The following is a 20,144-nucleotide window of genomic DNA, read 5'->3' as shown; positions in this document are numbered from 1 at the left end:
AGCATGCTGGACCTCAAATTAACCCTTTGCTGTTATATGAGACAATCTCTTGGTGGTCTCTTCCTCCAAAGCTAGCCCGACCTTTACATATTGAGGTTCCACCGAGTTCCAGCAGCAGCGGACGAGAGACCCCAACGGGCTCCTCTTGGGCAAGTACGGCACTACTTTCTGGTTTCATGTTTCAGGTTAGGGCTTGGAAAAATCGCTGGTGATGAAGACCCTGAGCTCTCTCCTACAGTAGCAGAGAGATGTGTCACAGAGACACAGGGCATGTCCTTGGGGGACACCCCAGAGGACTCGGGAAATCAAGGAACAATTGTCTCCTCGACTCAGTGATATTTTGTTTCAGATTTGGTATTGCCATCCCATCGGGTTTTGCCAGCTACTCAGTCCTGGTCTCAGTGTTGGACGTCCTTTGCCTGTCTATTGTCTTGTATTGTCTGTGTCCTGTGTCATTGCTTTTACTGTTTGTGTACCTTTCATGATGGGACAGAGCACTTCCATGCCTCTGTCCCTGACCCTTGATCACTGCACCAAAGTCCGCTTAAGGGCTCAGATATTTCTTATTTAGTAAAACGCTGGACCTGGCAGACTCTCTGTGCCTCAGAATGGGACACCTTTGGAGTCAGATGGCCCCTAGAAGGATCTTTCTACTTCCCACTAATTTAAAAAGTCAGAGATTTTGTCTTTCACCCAGGGTCACATAGCCATCCTGATTAACAGCCATATATCTTAACTTGGCAGGACCTCTGCGAATCTCCTTCTCCATGGGTGAAGCATTTACTTGCCCCTGCCCCGGCTCCTACTCCTTCCCCCATGATATCTCAAACCCTATGCTCCTCCACCTCCTCCACCCTCTGTTCTCCCTGAGTCACAAGATTTGACTCTACTGGACTCTCCTCCCCCTACTTATCCCTTGCCCTCGTCCCCTAACCCACAAAACCCTCTAAGTGATTCTCCTTCTGCTAGCTGAGCCTCTCTGCCATTGGGGGAAGGTAAGCCAGCCCAGCACCCTCCAGATAACTCCCCCATGGCACACACACACCCTCTTCCCCTGGAGGAAGCTGGCCCAGCTAAAGGAACTCACTGGTGGCGAATGATTGAAAACCTTGGAACTCCCGTGAAGCACCCCCTTCATCCCTACGGGCCAATGATTGACGATGCCATGGGGGAAAAATGCAAGCCTACCAGTATTAGCTTTCTCTTTTTCAAACCTATATAACTGGAAAAAATAACTATCCCCCTTTTTCCGATAAACCCACCTGGCTCACAGGTCTGGTTGAGTCATTGATGTTTTTACAACAGCCTACTTGGGATGACTGCCAACAACTCCTAGGGATTCTCTTCATGACAAAGGAATAAAGGAGAATCCTCCTGAAAGCTACAAAAAAATATCCTCAGACCAGATGGGCGACCAACACAACTTCCCAACATAATCAAAGCCGGCTCTCCCTTGAACCGACCCAACTGGGACGCCAAAACCTTTGAAGGTAGGGAGAATCTATCCACTTATCACCAGACTCTAATAGTGGGACTCTGAGTGGCTCTAGGCAACCAACTAATTTGGCCAAGGTAAGAGAGAATATTCAAGGGCCTGATGAATCTCCCTCTATGTTTCTAAAGAGAATTATGGAGGCATATGTGAGATATACTCCTTTCCATTCTTAGGCAGAGGATCAAAAGACACCTGTCACGATGGCCTTTATTGGACAAGCTGCCCTGGATATTAAAAGAAATTTACAAAGCTTAGATGGATTACAAGATATGACTTTGAGAGATTTAGTCAGAGAAGCCGAGAAGGTATACTATAAGAGAGAAACTGAGGAAAAGAAGGGAGCAAAGGGAGGATAAAAGAAACAAATACAGACTAAGGCATTGACTAAGGTCATGGTCACAACAACAAATAGGCCAGAAATCAAGAAACAGGGAGACAGGAAAGGATACCTGGACCCACGCCAGATGCCACCCCTGGCCTCAGTTCAATGTGCCTACTGTAAAGAAAAAGGACACTGGGCCAAAGAGTGCCCCAGAAAAAGACAGCCACACAAGTCAGCCATTCTGACTCTGGAGGATGACTACGAAATTTGGGGCTCAGATCCAGTCCCCGAGCTCAGGGTAACTTTTGAAGTGGGGGGGACTCCAGTAAACTTTGAAGTGGATACAGGGGCAATATACTCAGCCCTTAAGGCCCAATTTGGCCCTCTATCAAATAAAAGGTCTCTAATTCAAGGGGCTAATGGCAGTAAATATCAGGCTTGGACAACTAAGAGGACCATGGACCTGGGGAAAAGAAAAATCCATCACTCCTTCCTAGTAATCCCAGAATGCCTGGCCCTATTGATGGGTAGAGATCTGCTCACCAAGCTTGTAGCCAAAATAACTTTTAACCGTGAAGGACCCAAGTGGAATTTCTAAATCCTACACTAAAAACTCCTATAGTCACTGCTCTATCAATGTCATTAGAAAATGTATATCAACTCACTCACATTGTTTCAAAGAAACTGCAGGCATTCCTGAAGGATCAAGAACAGAGTTTTCCACTAACCAACTGACAGCAAAAGGAAATAACTGAACGGTTACAAAAGCCTGTCAGGTCCATCAATTTGTTAATGCTTACCCTTCCAAGCTTCCTGCAGGAAAGCACCTACGAGGAACCAGACCAGGACAATTCTGGGAAGTGGACTTTACTGAAATTAAGCCAGCAAAGTATGGACTTAATTATCTCCTAGTCTTTGTAGATACATTTTCAGGATGGATTGAAGCCTTCCCCACAAAAAAAAAAAAAAATAGAAACAGCGCAAATCAAGAAGATCCTGAAAGATATTTTTTTCAAGATATGGCCTGCCTAAGGAAATAGGATCTGATAATGGACCGGTGTTCATGACCCAGGTAAGTCACGGGTTAACCAGGACCCTGGGATTAATTGGAAGTTACATTGTGCTTATATATCCCAGAGTTCAGGACAGGTAGAAAGAATGAATAGAACCATTAAAGAGACCTTAACGAAATTAAGCTTAGAGACTGGCATAAAATAATGGACTATGCTCCTGTATTATGCACTGTTTCATGTAAGAAATACTCACTCTGTTTTTTTGTGTAACCTCACCCCCTATGAAATGCTCGATGGAGCGCCTCCTCCAGTAAGGGACCTATCCCAAACTCTAAGACCTAATGATTCCTTCCACATTTCCATGCTTGACAGACTTAAAGCTCTTCAAAGAACTCAGCAATACTTTTGAAAATAGCTGGCCACTGCCTACCATCCAGGGGACGAGGGGACTTCATATTGATATCAAGTAAGAGATTTTGTCTACATAAAACGACATCAGGTGTCATCCCTGGAACCCTGCTGGAAAGGACCATACTAGGAGCTACTTATAACACCTAGAGTGGTAAAGGTAGACGGAATCACTTCCTGGATCCATGCCTCTCATGTGAAGCCTGTGTCCTGTCCAGACTCTGGCTGGAAACTGGAAAAAACTGGTAACACTTTCAAATTGCGCATTCTCCATGTGGATAAGGCTATAGACTCTCCCCTTCACCACCAGTACTCCTAACCCTCATCAGCCCGTTCAGCAGCTTTGGCTGATCACAAATACTACTGGACAAGAAGTATAATCTGTCTTGCATGCAGCCCCCTTAGGGACCTGGTGGCGATCTCTCCACCCAGACATTTGTCAGCTGGCTATAGGTCTTTCCTATTGGGATATCCCTGATGAAGAGGATCCCACTAAAATTCCATTAAATCCCATCTGTACCATATAAAATGGAAACAAATATTATGGATGTAGGAACAGGCGAGCCAGATGCAGTTTGGCTAGCCTAGATTACTATGTTTGCCCGGCGGACTATCAAAGCCACACACAGCCATGGCTGTGTGGGGAAAAGCCAACTTCTTCTGTAAGTCATGGGGATGTGAGCATACAGGGGCTGCCTGATGGAACCCAAACTCCTCATCAAATTCTGTACACAGCATTGGCCATATTACCAATTACATAACCAAAACCGATGGCCCTGAGAGGGGTCTCTAGATCCTCAAATTCTGTGTGAACTTTTTAACTTCTGCAAGTGCTCAAAAGGGTGAAAGGAGATTCCCCTATGTGGAAGCCTTTTCCCTCCTTCACTCACATCCTGAACTATGCTTCTCCAATAGATCCTCACCCTCAGCCTTCTGCTCCAGACTCCCTGCTGTAACTCCCCCCTCAGCAACCTGATTTCTCCCCTCCAATTACTAGATCAAAAACCCAAACCTCCACCAGTTCTCAGACCATTGTCCCCTTGCTGATGTAGCAGGTACTGAGGTACCCCTCCACCCACTCACTCCTCTCTTCTCCTGTCAGTGCCCGCACCGGGTCCCACCAGGTCCTTTTACCAGCTAACCCAAAGCTCAAACCAGCAGAGGAGAGCCCTCAGACCCTTATCCAAGATGTAATGAAAATGACCTTTAAAGTTGCTTTGGCATCACTGAAAACAGGTTAATAAGAATTTAAAGTCCCTCACAGGCTTTGTGGAATACTAACTCCCGTCTTTCCCTCTGCTCCAAATGTTCTACTGCTCAAGATTTTCTTGCTAGGAAAATCCCAAACCCCTTTCCAATTATTCTTTTACATCTCTCCTTCCTTATTCTCAGATCCTCGGAGCTGCTTTCAGCCCCACTTTCCCCGTTTTCCCCTGTTCTACCATTCCCACACAAATGTCTTAACTGACCTTCTCCAGAAGTCTCCTCCATGGCTGACTTTAGGTCTTTCAGCAAAAGAGTCCCTATAAAACAGTTCAATGTAGATAAACTTTCTCTTTTAGTGTTGTCATGTTCAACTTGGTTACTGGCTAAAAAACTCAGCACATCTAAGCTAGACACCCCCTTACTAGTTTTTCACAAAATTTGTGAACAAGGCTTCTGGCCTTAGCTAGGGCTTCACCGAGATGTCTACATTTCTAAGATAAAGAAGTTACCAACTGAACTCCATGGTAACAGCTGGCAGGGGGAAAAAAGAAAGGGAAGAAATAGCTCTCCCACTCCCAGGTGTCCTTGAAAAGTTAACTTGCCCAGAACAGAGGAAGAAACAGAAACAAAAACTGCTTTTTGTGAACTTCTGCAGACTGTGAACTTCTGAGCCCCTTCCCTTACATATTTGGTACAAAATTCTGAAACTATCTAAACTTGGGGATCAGGGGATTAATTGATTACAACAGAAGCAATGCCCTCTGAATCCGGTTGCAACCAAATAGGACTGTTTCCCTGTCTTCAGTGCTATCTTATGTGCCTTGCTTTGTCCGTCCCTACAACAATATAATTCTATACACTTAAACATTGTTTATATTTTCATGAAATGGTCAACAGATGTGATTAATTTTGTAATGATGCAGATGTTTCCCAGAGTGCACTATCATGACGCAGGTTCATTTCAAGATCAAATAGGAGGGCATACAACCTGGTTCCACTGGGAACATATACCCTCACTTTAGCCATTCTATTAGGAATAGGAGTTGCTGCAGGGGTGGGCACAGGAACCACTGCCCTCATCCATGGGACAAAACAAATAAACCAATTAGAAGCAGCAATAGACCAAAACTTAAAGATATTAGAAACCTTTTTCAGGGCTTTGCAGGAATCTTTTACCTCTCTATCTGAGTTGTTTTACAGAACAGTCCGGGGTTGGACCTCTTCTTCATGAGAGAAGGGGGCCTTTTTGCTGCATTGAGGGAAGAATGTTGTTTTTATGCTGACCATACTGGAGTTGTAAAAAAATCTATGAGTAAAATAAAGGGACGCCTTGAAGAGCATCAACGAGAGAGAGAGGCCCAAAAAGTGTGGTTTGAGTCTTGGTTCACACATTCCCCCTGGTTAACTATGCTTTTATCAACCCTGGCTGGTCCAATAATAATCCTCATTTTATTGCCAACTATAGAACCCTGTTTGCTCAACTGTATAATTTCTTTTCTCCAAGCTCAAATTGGACAAGTTAAACATATGGCAATACCTCACTAGCAGACATAGAGTGTACACCCCCTAATGATCACTTTTATGATTAAAAGTAGCCAGAAAAAGAAGTAGGGAATAAAAGATTAATAAAATAGCTACTTGTCACTTCATCTTTTTCTGTATGCTTAGAAAAACACTGTTGAAATATTGATAACTGTTTGCTAATCTTATTCCCAGAATGTGCTGTCCCCAACTGCCAAATTGCAGAATGTACTTCCTCACCTGGTTGCACGCAAACTGTAAACTCGCCCTGACCCATCAATAAATTTCCATCCCTGCCCTCTCCAAAGAAAGTATATAAGTTCTGCTTAAGCTCTTCTCAGGGCTCTCTGCTCTATACAAGTGACCTCTGAGCCCAGGCATGCTGGACCCCCATTAAACCCTTAGCTGTTGCATAGGACAGTCTCTTGGTGGTCTCTTCCCCCGACGCTCATCCGAACATTATTGGATGATTGAATGTAGAAGAGAACATCCAGTCAAAAAGGGATTGTAGGTAGGATTAGGAAGGTAGTCCGTCGGTTTAGGAAGAAGAGTGAGTGTAGTATTGGGAACAAAAGTTCTTTAGCAATAGGGTTTCCGTTAAGAATGAATTTAAATGTCAGCACATTTGAAGAGTCAGTCACAATAATGAACTGGGGAAAACTTGTAGGTAAGCAGATATCAATAGAGACATTATGAAATCAGGCAAAGTATAATGTGAGAGATAGGCTTAGACATTTTCAACAGGGTTGAGTTTGAATATATAATCTTAGGAAACAACAAATATGTAGTCACCAAAAGGATTGACATTTGAGAGCATTAGGCAACCTGCACATGGATTTTTTTAGTAATCCATGTTCACTTTCCATTTAGGCTTTGGTACAATCAAAAATGTGAACTTTGAATTTTGTGTCCAGAATATTTCTGTGATTAAATGTGTATGTAGATCAGGTGACATGAGTATTTTTTCCACCATTTCTGGGAGTAATATTGACTGACTAGTACTGACTGATAGGTATAAATTCTTTATGTGATTTGGAGTCATGAGAAAACCCAAGAACCACTTCAGGGCTTGAAGAACTCATTTTTTCTAAAAGATCCCTAGTCTCACTTGATGGAGGTCAGAAACCTAACAGAGAAAGGAGAGAGACTTCATCAACAATGACTGCAATTTTTCCCATTTTGATTTTGGATGCACACATGGGATCTTTCTTTAGATGCATCAGGTGTTGGAAATCTAAGCCACAGCCTCAAAGAGAGCCAAGAGGCTGATTCAGACACATCCCTTTCCAAAGCAATTAAGCAAAGAGCCACAGGTGATGCCCATTCATTTTCATTTGAAAACTGTTTTCTTCATGCTTCACAAACGGGTGGCCTGAGGCAATGACCTTCCTGACATTGTGGGCAACAGAGCAATAGGTAAGAAAAAGGCCGGAAGCAGGGTTTCTCCACTGAGACTTTCTTGGTCACACTGTCCCTGCTCTTCTGTAAAGTTAGATTGAGGGAACAGTGTATGGTTAGGGTTAATAACACGTTCAATTTGGGTTAGGAATCATTCTGCAGAATGAATAATGGTTTTGGGAACCTGCGATATTTACAAGAATATGTAGGTGAAATATAAGGATGAAAACAGAAATCTAGGTAAGATTTGAAGCCCAGAAGAACATTGGGCCCTTGATTGGGTTACTTAGTTTTGAATTAATTTCTGCCCAGATGTCTCAGATAAATTGATATACAATGGCACAGACCATGTACCTTGGATGATTGAATGTTGAAGAGAACATCCAGTCAAAAAGGGAAAGTCAGTAGGATTAGGAAGATAGTTGCTAGGTTTAGAAACAAGAGTGAGTATAGGATTTGGACCAAAAGTTCTTTAGCAATAGGTTTTCTGGTACAGAGTGAATGTAAATGTCAGCTCATGTGAAAAGTCAGTCACAATGTTGAACTGGGAAAAATATGTAGAAAAACAGATATCAATAGAGACATTAAGAAATCAGACAAAGAATAAAGTTAGGGATAGGATTAGACATTTTTAACAGACTTGAGATTGAATATATAATCTTAGGAAGAAACAAATATATAGTCAACAATAGGATTTACATTTGAGAGCATTAGGCAACCTGGACATGGATGTTTTTGGTAATCCATGCTCACTTTCCATTTAGGCTTTGGTACAATCATTACAGTGATGTTTGCTTTCTGTGTCCAGAATATTAGTGTGATAAAATGTATATGTAGATCAGATGACATGAGTATTTCTTCCACCATTACTGGGAGCAATATTTTTAAGATGTATAAATTCATATTGGGGGAATGAAGAGGTGTACCCTGTGTCTATGAATATAGAAATAATGCATGAATAGACCATAATATGAATAAATAATATAACTGGTTCCAACTTTAAATAATGCATTGATTTGATATCTGAAAATATACAGGAAATCTTAAATTGATATACATACATTCATTACAACCACTTATATATCTAATGGTTATATTAGGACTATGGTTTATCATGAAGAGTGTGTGAGATTTTCTTCAAAAGTGATTATGGAAATCGAAAATAATGTGTTTGAAATAAAGTCTCATGAAAAGACCAGTCAAGTAACCTGGAGGAATATATGTGTTCTGAAGCAGGAAGTGATTGATATTGAGACAAATGCCTATAAATTTGTGAACTTGTGAATGAAATATAAACTGAAGAAATAGTAATGTACCCCTCTTGAATAAAAATGAACTGCAAAATACACATCATGTCCCATAGGAAACTACTTGCATTGATGTTAAACTGGGTATTACTGTAGAAATATTAGGATTTGTATGCACCATTCACTGAAGTTAGTTTTCAGTACTAGGAAACAAATATATATTTCAGGTGGATGAATATTTCTGAGAATAATCTTTTGAAAAGTTGATAATAAATCCACATGCATCAATATGAATGATTTTAAGGAGTGCATAAACTGACTCAAATATTTCATATTTTGAAAAATTTGGAGAGTGTATATATATATATATATATATATATATATATATATACACACACACACACACACACACACACACACACAGATATTAAAAACTAGCAACATATATGCCAATCAAAATTCATCATAAAATATATATCAACCACAGATGCAAAAATATTTATTTCACTGAAAATGGATTTATGTATAATGTTGTTCTACTAGGAAGCTCACTCATAGGTTGAATTTTCAGTTCCAGCAGAGTTTAGGAGGAGTGATCTCTTCTCAAAATTAGTATCTGCCAAGTAAGCCACCTCACAAAAATGTTTGTGTGATACCAGGTAGGATTCTATATGTACATATAAAAATACATGTACTGAATAGGCTACAGAGAGAGGAGACAGGAATTTGTTGAGAGCCACAGCTGAAGGGGCCCCAGCAAACTTCAAGCTGCCAGCAAATTTCCAGCTGCCGGTTGATTATTGGCTCACAGCAGCCCCAGCAACATCTAGCTGATTGGGTCCTCTGCGGTGATGCTCATTGTGCTGTTTCCCTGCCCTTTCAGACCACAGAGCTGCTCATTGGGGAACTTTTTTGGCTCCACCCACGTGACCCAGTCAATCGGCCTCAAGAACAGGAGGATTGTGGGAGGTTGAGAGGCTTATGGTTGTGAGAGAGACTTTACAAGGAAGCCAGTGGTGGCAGTTGGGCTCTGAGGTTTTTTCCTGAGGAGCTGTTTTGTTTGGCGTGTGTGGTTCTAAAAATAAAGTTCAATTCTGTTGACAAGTGGCTCCTGAATCGTGCCCAGCCAGACTGCAGCATTTGGTGGCTTGCACGGGGAGTGACTGAGGGTAAGTGATAAGTTAAACTGCTCGCTCCTGAGGGCAGGGCGAGTGGATGGGTAGCCATTTTTAGATTCCTCTTTTGCTTTTCTTCACTTTGGATTAAGTTGCCTGTCCCTGGAGATGAGTGAGACAGAAAAAAAAAACCTGCTCACATCTGAGGAAAAACTATTTAAGTCTGAGGAACAGATAGGGATAAAGGACGGATGCACATGTCAGGAGGATAGAAAGGCTATAATGACTTTTTGTTGTTCCCTTTTTATTTCATTCTGTCTCAGTTTTGTTTGGCGTCATCTTGTTGGGTTGTATTATAGTAGAATTACGGCATCAGAAATTAGTAAATAACAAACTGAAAGAGTGTTAAGTAAATTGTTAGAGGAAGGAGGCATCTCAGTAAAATCAAGAACAGTCAGAGCATTCATTGATACAATACAAAAATGTAGCCCATGGCTTTTTGAGGAGGTGTTGTTGAATATATCACAATGGAACCATCATAGTGAAGATTTAAAAAGAATAGAAAAGAACAGCCCAGGGACTCTGCCAGTTGGCACATTGCCATTGTGGACGTTCATATCTGGTTTGCTTAGTCCAAAGCCTTCAGTTCAGACACAGATAGAGGAACAAAGCTTAGAGCAGAAAAAGTCATCAGGGAGAAAGTTACAAAAGGAGACTGCTACTAACAACTTTCTATCACCAGAGGGCATAAGTGTCCAACCAACAGTGCCACCTCTACAGGAGACTGTTATTAACACCTTTCTATCACCAGAGGATGTAAATGTCCAACTAACAAGGCCACCTCCATATGCTGGGAGGCCCCCAACCCCCGCAGTTGATAGATTGGATCCTGAGACAGGATCTTAAGTATTAACATGACTTGTATTTGAGGTAGGAGGTCAGCAAATTCACCAGCTTTAAATTTCAAAATAGTGAAGCAGCTAAAAAAGAAGCTGTAACAACCTATGGTCCTCAAGCACCCTTCATTGTAAGCTTGGTCGAATCCATTAACAACTTGAACATGACGCCAGCAGAATGGGCTAATATGTGTAAAGCTATGCTAAATGGAGGTCAATACCTGTTATGGAAGGTTGACAATGAGGAATTTTGCAAGGAAATGGCTAGGCGAAATGCAGCAGCTGGTTATCCTCAGAGAAATCTAGATATGTTTTTAGGAGAGGGACCTTATGATGATCAGCAGCAACAAATTCCATATGATCCTGGCGTATATGCACAAATTGCTGTAGAGGCAATATAAGTATGTAGAGGCAATATAAATATAAGTATGAAAACAGAAATCTAGGTAAGATTTGAAGCCCGGAAGGGCATTGAGCCCTTGATTGGAATACTTAGCATTGAATTACGTTCTGAACAGATGTCTCAGATAAATCGATATACAATGGCATAGTACCATGTACCTTGGATGATTGAATGTAGAAAAGAACATCCAGTCAAAAAGGGATAGTCGGTAGGATTAGGAAGATAGTCGGAATGTTTAGGAAGAAGAGTGAGTATAGGAATTGGAACAAAAGTTCTTTAGCAATAGGGTTTCGGTTACAAAGTGAATGTAAATGTGAGCACATGTGAACAGTCACAGTGATAACAAAATCAGGCAAAGTATAAACTGAGTGATAGGATTAGACATTTTAAACAGGGTTGAGTTTGGATATATAATCTTAGAAAGAAACACATATGTAGTCATGAATAGGATTGACATTTGAGAGCATAGGCAACCTAGACATGGATGTTTTTAGTAATCCATGCTCACTCTCCTTTTAGGCTTTGGTACAAACATTAGTGTGACCTTTGCATTTTGTGTCCCGAATATTACTGTGATAAAATGTATATGTAGATCAGGTGACATGACTATTTCTTCCACCATTTCTGGGAGGACTATTTTGAAGAAGTATAAATTTGTATTGGGGGTACAAAGAGGTGTACCCTGTGTCATACAATATATTGATAATGCATTAATAGACCATAATGTGAATAAATAATATAACTGGTTCCACTTTTAATAATATAGTGAATTGATATCTGAAAATATATAAGAAATCTTATATTGGTATACAATCATTCATTCCAACGAGTTATACATCTAATGGTAATATTAGGGTTATGGTTTATCATGAAGGGTGTGTAAGTTTTGCTTCAAAAGTGAGTATGAAAATCAAAAATAATGTGTTTGGAAAGAAGTCTCATGAAAAGATCAGTCAAGGAACATGGAGGAATACATGTGTTCTGAAGCAGGAAGTGATTAAAAGTGAAACAAATGCCTATAAATTTGCTAACTTGTGGATGAAATATATATCCTATGATGTGCATAAACTGAAGAAATAGTAATGTACCAATGATGAATAAAAATGAACATCAAAATACACATCATGTCTCATAGTATTCTACTTGAATTGATGTTAAACAGGGTCAGTTACTATAGAAAAGTTAGGATATGTATGCACCATTCAAAGAAATTAGTTTTCAGTACTAGGAAACAAATATGTATTTTAGGTGGATGAATATTTCTGAGAATAATCTTGTGAAAACTTGATTATCAATCCACAAACATGAATATGAATTAATTTAGGGAGAGTATAATAAGACACATGTTTCATATTTTGAAAAATCTGGAGAGTGTGTGTGTGTGTTCTACAAAACACACACACAGAAATTAAAAATAGCAATATATATGCCAATCGAAATTCATCATAAAAAATAACTCATCCGCATATCCAAAAATATTCATTTTACTGAACATGGATTTTTGTATAAGGTTGTTCAAATAGGAAGCTCACCCATGGGTTGAATTTTCTGTTCCAACAGCATTTACGAGGAGTGATCACTTCTCACAATTTGTATCTGCCAAGTCAGCCACCTCACGAGAATGTACGTGTGATACCAGTTAGGATTCTATATGTGCATATAAAAACACATGTGCTGAATAGGCTAGAGAGAATGGGAGACAGTAATTCATATAATTGTTAAATTTAAAAACACATGGAGAACTATTTCAATTAAAAATTGTCTAGATGTATTACTCCTACCCTACGTAATGCAAAAGGCAAGTCCTAATATACACCATGCCTCCTCTGAAATCCTTGTATTTCTATTCTGTTTGGGTTATAATTCTACATCATATTAGGATTAGTAGTCAGAGTCTAGTAGGGTATGGGTTAGTGTCAGGGATTCAGTATTTCAAATATATGATGCACAAAAATCTTCCCACTCTCATCCAGAACAATGCCTTGACATTGCCCTCACCCCAAGTAAGACACAATTAGAGGAGAAGAGTTAAAAATTCTGTGAATACATATCAGGAATGGAATATGCTCAGGAGTTCACAACCTTGGAGGTGGTAGAGGAGTCTCCAAAGTTAGGGACAGGGTAAACAGTCCACAAACATGGAGCTCTGCTGGGCTAAAGACTTCTTGAGAAACTGCCTCTGAGGTTGGGCACTTGAAATATATGTTTTTGTCAGGAGCTTCCTTTGTAGTGAGACCATCAAAGCTGGGTCTGCATGTATGTGACCTGGAGGATATAGTTCCTTATTGTCCTCTGAACATGAGGCAGCATTGCTTAATTCTCTATATGTAGGTTAACTGTGTCCACTGGGGGCTAAGTGTCTCCCCGTGTGGACAGTGAAGTCATTTGGTCATCCTCCACTTTTCGTGGTGTTTCTTGCTGCTGCAGTGGGAGTTTGGTATTTGCTTCACGAAATACAAGGAGTTCAACTGGGACACAGTGCTGGAGGGTGTTCTGTCAAGTGTGGTGGGTCATTGTCTGCAAGAGAATGCACCAACCATGCTTCTATCCCACATAGCTTGCCCCTTGACCATAGCATCCTGATTCTGAACATTGCCGTGAAACCTCTCCAAATAACAAGATGCTTTTACATATAAGGGTCTGCTGGCTGCACCGTGTCAGTCACAATCCATTTGGAAGCCACTGGAAGATCCACATGACCCCACCAGAGAAGTTTTACACACACCTACCCTCCACTGCTCTAGGCCTACTACTGAGCAGGCTCCAACTTACTGGCATCTCTGTTCTACACCATTTTCATGAAACCCAGTCAATCAAGGCACTCTCTGGTATACTCATGATCAGCAACCAGACATCCAAACTTTCTCCAGTGCCACCTGGTCATGGGAATTTCAAAAATTTCATGGTATTTATCTAGCCATTTTTCAAGGATGAAGTTTGAGGCACTGTGGATTTCAATTCATTCAGGAACCGTTAAATGTTGAGAAAGCTCATTTCAATGAAAGCTCTGGAGAACTCTCACAGGCAAGGCTTCCCAAAGACTGGCCAAAAGGTCACATGAAGCCAGGCCGATTGAGGTCTACAATGTGAGGTCCATGTGTGTTTTGAGTCTCAACTATGGCTTCCAAGTTTTTCAGAATAAAATCATGTGATATACTGGCTGAGATTCACAGTGCTCTGTGGAAAGTCACACTGGACATAGATCTCAGTTTCCAAGGGCGACTCTCATGCGTGGCCTAATAAAATCCCAACAAAATGCATGGTAATACTTCTCTGAGGTCAGTTCCAGAACTCAGTGTCTAAGGGGAATCACACCAGAGTTCAAGCTCAGGTGGACCCAGGCATCTCTTCCAACAGCGATACAAATGTCCACAATTAAAACCAAAATACTCCCACATGGCCCTCATCTTCTTCCATATAGACACTCATCATAACTTTTGGCTGGAGGTTTCCATGAGGGGCGCAGTCCATGACAGTGTCCAAAATAAACTCCCTTGCCCCTCATTTGCCTAAAGTCAGGGTGGCCAGGACACCCTTCCTGTGAACCAGGAGTGATCAAATAGGCCTGACTTAATGCTGCTCCGCTTCTCCAATTTCAGGCCTAATGACTATGGGGTTTAGATTCTTTATGTGAATTGGAGTCATGAGAAAACCCAAGCACCTATAAGATAGCCTCTGCAGGGCTTTAAAGATCTCATTTGACCCAAAAGATCCCTATTCTCACTTATTGGAGGTCAGGGACTTTACATAGGAGGGCAAGAGAATTCATCCAGAATAACTGGTATTTAGGCCATTTTGGTATTGCATGCACAGATGGGATCTTTCTTTTGATCCATCTGGTGCTGAGAATCTAAGCCACAGCCTCACACAGGGCCAAGAGGCTGATTCAGACACATCCCATTCTAAAGCATTTAAGCAAAGAGACACAGGTGATGCCTATTCATTTCCATTTGAAAACTTTTCTTCAGGCATCACAAGGGTTGGCCTGAGGCAGAGACCTTCCTGACATTCAGGGCAATAAAACAATAGGTAAGCAAAAGGCCCAAAGCAGGGTTTCTCCACTGAGACTTTACTGGTCACAGTGATATCTGAATTTTCTAAGAAGCTCGCCATGCCCTTCAGCTATCCAGTACATGTCCATGTCACAGATCTTGGAGGTGGTACATATCTTGGACAAAAAACCATGAGCCTATTCTTTAGAGAAGCCAGAATTCAGAAAGAAAACAGAAACTTAGGTGGATAGCAGGTATTGCCCATCCATAAGTCAAGCTGTAGTCCATTCATAAATTGGGCAGGATGAATGCTTGGAAGCTTTTTAGTAGACAGGACACATCCATTGATGCATTCTCTCTTCTCATGTCTACATCCACAGACACCGTGGGATATACAGTCATAGAAACACTCACCTTGTCAAAGGACTTACTAGAAACAGTTCACTCAATCCAAACAAACCGCCTTTCATACCTATTCTCAGAACAAGAGAAAACCACAAACCTACACCCACACCCACAAAGGCACCTCCTTTCCCCAAGTAATTCTGAGACTATCTGTAGTGTCCTCTGACTGGTGGGTCAGAGTATGTTCCCTCAAAATGGCATTTCCTCTCTCAGATCTGTTCTCATTAGCCAATTCTGTGAAGTTGTCAGGAGCCAGTGGTGAGCCCCTACCTGCTTGCTCAGGAAAGGCACCTCTTCAGAGCTCTGCTGGCATTTGGCCATACTCACATCAGTAGGTACCAAAAAAGACTGAATCTGCCCTTGGGAAAAAGGAAACAAGTTAGCCCACTGGGACTGGGACTGGGACTGGCTCTGGGGGCTTGGCTTCCTGAATCCCAAGTTCAGAGAATTCCATCACCACGGAAGTGAGGAAAGGTCACTTCCTTCAGGAACTGAATGAGGTCACTGCCTTGGTAACCACTTTGTCCTAACAGTTGCTTCAAAGGTTCCCATGAGATGGAGGCTGCCCCTACAACCTGTGACACATTAAGAAGTTAGAATTTTATATCAACCATATGCACCCAGGAACTGCTCTCCAGACAGGCCTGGTTTGGTCCATCTTCTCTACAATAAGAAGAGAGAGGCTGATTCAGACACATCAATTCATCCTGACCAGGTTTTTTGCCATGGAAGATGACTATTGCTCTCTCAGGTCCTACATAGCTGCCTACATCTTCTCCAAGGATCATTTCTCCATGGATCTTTGAGGTTCTCAGCAGGTGGAAGATCACCTACATTCCTATATTGTAAGACCAACTCTGTACCAGCTCTTCTGAAAGGTATATTAAGGGAAGAGTGTATGGTTAGGTTTAATAACAGCTTCAATTTGAGTTAGGAATCATTCTGTGGGATGAATAATGGTATTGGCAACTTGCTATATTTACAAGAGTATATAGGTGAAATATAAGATGAAAGCAGAAATTTAGGTAAGATTTGAAGCCCAGAAGGGCATTGGGCACTTGAGTGGGATACTTAGCTTTGAATTATGTGCTGCACAGTTGTCTCAGAAAAATCAATATACAATAGTATAGGACCTTGTACCTTGGATGATTGAATGTTGAAGAGAACACCCAGTCAAAAAGCGATAGTCAGTAGGATTAGGAAGGTAGTCAGTAGGCTTAAAAAGAAGAGGGAGTATAGGATTTTGACCAAAAGTTCTTTAGCAATAGGGTTTCGGGTAGAGAGTGAATGTAAATGTCAGCACATGTGAAGAGTCAGTCACAGTGATGAACTGGGGAAAATATGTAGGAAAGTAGACATCAATAGAGATATTAGGAAATCAAGCAAAGTATAAAGAGAGTGATAGGATTAGACATTTTCAACAGGCTTGAGGTTGAATATATAATCTTAGGAAGAAACAAATATGTAGTCACCAATAGGATTGACATTGAGAGCATTAGGCAACCTGGACATGGATGATTTGAGTAATCCATGATCACTTTCAAATTAGGTTCTGGTACAATTGTAAGTGTGATCTTTGCTTTTTGTGTCCAGAATATTTCTGTGATAAAATATATATGTAGATCAGGTGACATGAGTATTTCTTCCACCATTTCTGGGAGCAATATTTTGAAGACGTATAAATTAGTATGGGGGTACAAATAGGTGTGCCCTGTGTCTATAAATATACAGATAATGCATGAATGACCAGACTTTGAATAAATAATATAACTGGATCCAATTTAAATATTGGATTGAATAGATATCTGAAAATATATAAGAAATATTATATTGATATTCAATCATTCATTCCAACCAGTTATATATCTAATGGTCATCTTAGGGTTATGGTTTATCATGAAGGGTGTGTGAGTTTTATTTAAAAAGTGATTATGGAATTCAAAAATAATGTATTTGGAAAGAAGTTTCATGAAAAGACCAGTCAAGAAACATAGAGAAATGCGTGTGTTCTGGAGCAGGAAGTTATTGAAAGTGAAACAAATGCCTATAAATTTGGTAATTAGTGGATGAAATATATATCCTATGATGTGCATAAACAGCAGAAATAGTACCAGTGTTGAATAAAAATTAATGTCAAAATACACATCATATCCAATAGGAATCTACTTGCATTGATGTTAAACTGGGTCAGTTACTGTAGAAATATTAGGATTTGTATGCACCTTTCACTGAAGTTAGTTTTCAATACTAGGAAACAAATATGTATTTCAGGTAGATGAATATTTCTGATAATAATCTTGTGAAATGTTGATTGTTAATCCACATACATGAACATGAATGAATTTAGGGAATGTATATAAGACATATTTTATAATTTGAAAAATCTGGAATATATATATATATATATATATATATATATATATATATATATATATACACACACACACACACAAACACAGAAATTAAAACGGCAATATATATGCCAATCGAAATTCACCATGAAATATATATCACCCACAGATCCAAAAACATTCATTTTACTGAACATGGATTTATGTATAATGTTGTTGAACTAGGACGCTTCCCTTAGTTTGAATTTTCAGTTCCAACAGCATTTAGGAGGAGTGATCTCTTCTCACAATTTGTATCTGCCAAGTCAGGCACCTCACAAAAATATACGTGTGATATCAGATAGGAATCTATATGTGCATATAAACATACATGTGCTGAATAGGCTACATAGAAAGGGAGACAGGAATTCACATATTTGTTAAATTTAAAAACACATGGAGAACTGTTTCAAATAAAAATTGACTAGATTTATAACACCTACCCTTTATCTTGCAAAAGGCAAGTCCAAAATACACTATGCCTCCACTGAACAGTTGTATTTGAATTCTCTTTCGGTTATTTTTCTCCATCATATTAGTATTAGTAGTTAGAGTCTAGTAGGGTATGGGTTATTGTGAGGGATTTAGTATTTTGAATAGAAAATTCAAAAATGAATTCAATGTGTATGCAAATATGAGGTATACAATATTCTTCCCACTCTCATCCAGAACAATGCCTTGACATTACCTTTGCCCCAAGTAAGACACAATTAGAGCAGAAGAGTTAGAAATTCTGTGAATACATATCTGGAATGGAAAATGCTCAGGAGTTCACAACCTTGGAGGTGGTAGAGGATTTTCCAAAAGTAAGGGACAGGGTTGATCACCCAACCTGATCTTTCATTAAAATTGGGAGCCATCTTGCCACAAAGCCATGAAAAGATAATTTTTCTTTACTATATATTACTGCAAATTCTGAACCTGCTTGGAATACCTGCTCATGCCTTGAACTCACCCATGCCTGGCTTTCTGACCAGATCGCAGCCCTCTCTGAAACTTTAGTGACACCTCATAAATTTTGGCCTTCCCTGGCCAGACAACGACCCTCTCTGAGGCTCTAATGGTCCTCATAATTTCTGATGCTGGGTCCAGCAAAAAAAATGTAAACTACAGTTAGTGTGATGCTTGTCAAAGTTCTGTTTTCTGTAACCCCCTTTTGTGTAACTTACTGGGCTATAAAGCTGGGCTGTAGGAAAGGTGGGGATGCTGTCTTGTTCCGGCCGTTTTTAGAGGGAGAGGCAGCCAGGCCGGTTGAAATAATAAGCTTGCCTTAATTTGATTTTAATTGGAGTCAGTGGTCTTTTCTTGCATCCTGGTCTAACATTTTGGATTTCCCCAGCGATATGACCTGACCAGATCACAAGACCAGACTGCTGGAAATTCTGAAGCTGGCTTTTCCTCCAGGGTTCCGGGCTGTAGAGCCAAGTTCCAAGGCCTCAGAGTGAGTCTTCAGTTCAGGGGGAGCACTGCAGTGAACCATCGCACTAAAACTATTAGCAAGCACCTGGTGGAGGAGGCCTCTATAGGTAAGTGGCGCCTTTATAACACCTGATATCCGGTTAAGAGAAATCTCTTCTGATGACAGAGAGGTGGCCTCGGGAGGCTCACATATACTACTGCCCGGGACAGTAACAAGAATCATTCTGTCCTCTGTTATGTTCTGTAGGGAATTCCTCTGAAAGGGTAGAGAGGTGCCGACGGGCATGCAGGAGCTACTACCCCAGAGCTTTAGCAAGACGTTGCATTGCTCCTCCCTTTTTCTGTTTCGGCGACGGGTTTCTGTTTCTTTGTATTTTGTTCTGTGTTCTGGATTTTTTGTTTGTTTGTTTGTTTTTGTGCATTTTGTTGTGTGATTTCTGTGGTAAAAACTTAAGGATATTGGACGTGAAAATGGGTAATAAAGCAAGTAAGCCTGACACCATTTTGGACTGTGTTTTAAGGAACTGTGATGAACTTTACCCCCCTTTGTTAAGCAGGATGAGAGAATCCCCTAGCTGGCTGCCAGGAGCACACCCACTGCAGAGGGCAATGACTGCTGGCAACCTAAGAACTGAGTATCTCTCAGGTTAACAGGTGAAACTCCTTTAAAACCCCTTGTCCCTCCAGATCAAGAGAGTCACTACAATGGGCAGAGTCCCATGTGTTTCTCCTTTGTTAGCAAAGCAGTAAACGTCCATTTTTATTTTTCTCAAACCCTGTCCTCATTATTAAATTGGTATTAGTTGGCTTCAAGTTCAGGAACCAAAATTTAAGTTACAAAATTTGATAACCCCCCGACCCTGGAACTTTTTGAGAGCTGACTACTGAAATGTTAGGAGATGGAGCGTACATGG

This window comes from Callospermophilus lateralis, chromosome 18 (assembly GCF_048772815.1).
Source record: "Callospermophilus lateralis isolate mCalLat2 chromosome 18, mCalLat2.hap1, whole genome shotgun sequence".
In the NCBI taxonomy this organism is placed as follows: Eukaryota; Metazoa; Chordata; class Mammalia; order Rodentia; family Sciuridae; genus Callospermophilus; species Callospermophilus lateralis.
Note: the sequence above shows the minus strand (reverse complement) of the source record.